Here is a 2714-nt window from a genome sequence, read left to right as displayed (position 1 = left end):
GGGGGCATAATTCCTTTAACATTTGAAATGAGATGAGAGAACAGCTGGAAAGTGGAAGTTTCCCGCTGAGACCAGTTCTTAGAAACAGTTAATACATACCAGAATAACAACAAATCTTCTACCAAACGCTTCCCCCATCGACCTGTGCGCTGTCCAGCCTAGTCAGTCTCGCTCACCCGTTATGAATTCCCTAAGTTGTGTGTGGCCGCTTAATATGTCAATGGATCCCGGTGTCTCCTACTGGAGGTACAGCTAACATCATGTAGTCCACATCATAGTCTTGAGTAATGGAAAAGTAATTTTTTGTTGTTTAATATGAAAAGTAACCAACCCACACCTAAAACTCAAGTAGCATTTAAAACAGTTTAGTGGGCCTGGATTTATGGACGAAACCAGATGGTCGCTTTTGGTAGTTATTGAGCATACCATTATTTCATCAAACAGTAGCATGTGGTTCTGTCATACTTTTTTCGCTTCGAGGATTTCCGTATTTTCTGCTAGTATCAGTATTAATATCACACTCTCGGTTTTTTTTGTGGATCACGTGGGTTTCTTCACGATTTATGGCAGGGTGTGGTTGTATACAGGGTTGTCTATAAATAATACTAAGTATGTGTTGCAGATCATGCCGTCCGTGCCAATTGTGTCTGAGGGATTTATTATTTACATATTTTCTGGACAACCATGCCGCTCTGTTGGCACGAAATAAGCTTTGTCGAATTTAATACGCAGCAAAACTTAAAGTAAAAAGTCCTTTGATGAAGAATTTGCATCTTAAAGGAAGTCTTTCAAATTTCAAAGGGTGTAAACCCTTGGAGCGCTGTTCTGATATTCAAATTTAAATCAGTCACACAGGCCTTTTACTATGATAGCACAATAACCTTTTTCACTAATTCTTCATTTTTTTCATCACGTTCTCTTCTTAAAAAGTTCTTTCAAGGTCTTAAATGTAAGTAGATGAAATTTGCGTTGGGAGTGTTTGGTGGTTGGTTCCTATGGGGGGTGCACCCACCTCATCAGTGTTTCTGACCTTTTTTTTTTTTTTTTTTCGCGTGCAGGGGTTCGGGTCCAGCAATGTTCCAATATGATATATATGTGGACTCACCCCCATCCATCGTGCGTTTGGCATCTCGGAGCGTAGGTACATCCACAAAATCACTACAACAACTACACCACCTACTACACCACAAACCCCACACACAAACTTCACACACACACACACACAATACTTCCAAATAAACAATAAACTCAGCGAAACTGCTTTCGTCTGTAGTTACTGGTGGGAAACATATTTACTCAAAACAGTCTGCACACACTCATCATTTCCAGCCTCTCTCTCGCACATTTCACCAATGTTTCTGAAACACATAGGGCCACCGCTTTCACGTGCTTAGTAAGCATCAAAAGAATCTGGGTCCAAGGCGTAATCCAAGGGCCATCCCACCAGTGCCCCAAACAGGTAATTCAACCATGCTGAAACAGCGGGAGCAGAAACTTTGGTGGTCGTGAGGTTTCATATCGTTCAGGGCAAAGTTAGTCTGCTGTTTTCGGGAAGATGTTGATTTACACCCCGCGAGTTGTCTTGATTAATCATTTTTCTTTCTTTTATTTATTCATTCCCCAAGGTGTAGTTTCGTTTGGTCCCGCAACTTACACACTATTTAATGTGCCTCCGTTGATCATGCGTGACCTTGAGTGGCTGATTAGTAGTTGGGTGTTATGTGAAATGTTAGAAAATTTGTGAAAAATTGTGATGGTTGGTGTCAATCCTCCCCAATCAGGGATGGCCCTGAGGATTCGTTCATGTTTTTTGATAAGAGAATAAATAAGTGTTAATCACAGAAAAAGAAAAGATTTGAATCAGTGATTTCCAACCAAAGCCCAAGATCTGAAGTCCTTAAACTGTGTACTGAAATTTTCTACTTTTCAGTCTCCTGTCACAGAGGAGTAAGCCAACTAGAAATATTCACATTTATACTGGAACAAGGAGAAAAGTTACTCCTTCGTTTTTTTTTTTCAATTGCTGATTAAAAGTTAATTTGAACAAGTTATTTTCCTGTCCTCCTCAGGTTTTCCCCCCTTTTCCGGCTCGTGCGTATGTTTTGATCATTTGTCCACTGCGGCCGACGTGAACGCGCGGGACAAGAAATGGCAGGACGCCGACTGCAATTGTGGCTTGCAGCCATAACCGATGCTGCGATGCTGTCGAGTTTTGTGTTATCATCTCGCCTGCGGTTTTTGTCCAGTAGCTGTCAATGTCGCGACCGCGTCCCGCCCCCGGCACCGACACCCCCCCTCTTTTTTTCTCCCCCCCCGGCCCGCATCCAAGCGCCCCCCTCAACACCGGCCCCACACCTCTTGATCCTTTTTCTTTTTTATTTCTGGTGCTTGCAGTGACCTCTGGCCAACATGACTCCTGTTTGTCATTTAAATGTGATCATTTTCCGCAGCGATGAAATCACATTTGACTGCTACACAGGCAGGTTGGGTCGTAGCCCCTTCACTCACAGTAAAACAGGACGCGGGACTTACGCGTGGTCCACAATCGGAACACACGTCTTCCTCTTTTTTTTTTTGGTGCGATCGTGCAGCTGTTGTTCATTGTGGTTATTAACGTGGTGTTTTGTTTCATTTTGAAAAACGTCCTTCGTACGGTTTCTTCGCAGGGAAACCATTCACAAATATGCTGATCTGATAAATTAAAAGGAGAGGCG

Source organism: Etheostoma spectabile, chromosome 5, assembly GCF_008692095.1.
Source record: "Etheostoma spectabile isolate EspeVRDwgs_2016 chromosome 5, UIUC_Espe_1.0, whole genome shotgun sequence".
In the NCBI taxonomy this organism is placed as follows: Eukaryota; Metazoa; Chordata; class Actinopteri; order Perciformes; family Percidae; genus Etheostoma; species Etheostoma spectabile.
This window is presented reverse-complemented; position numbering follows the sequence as displayed.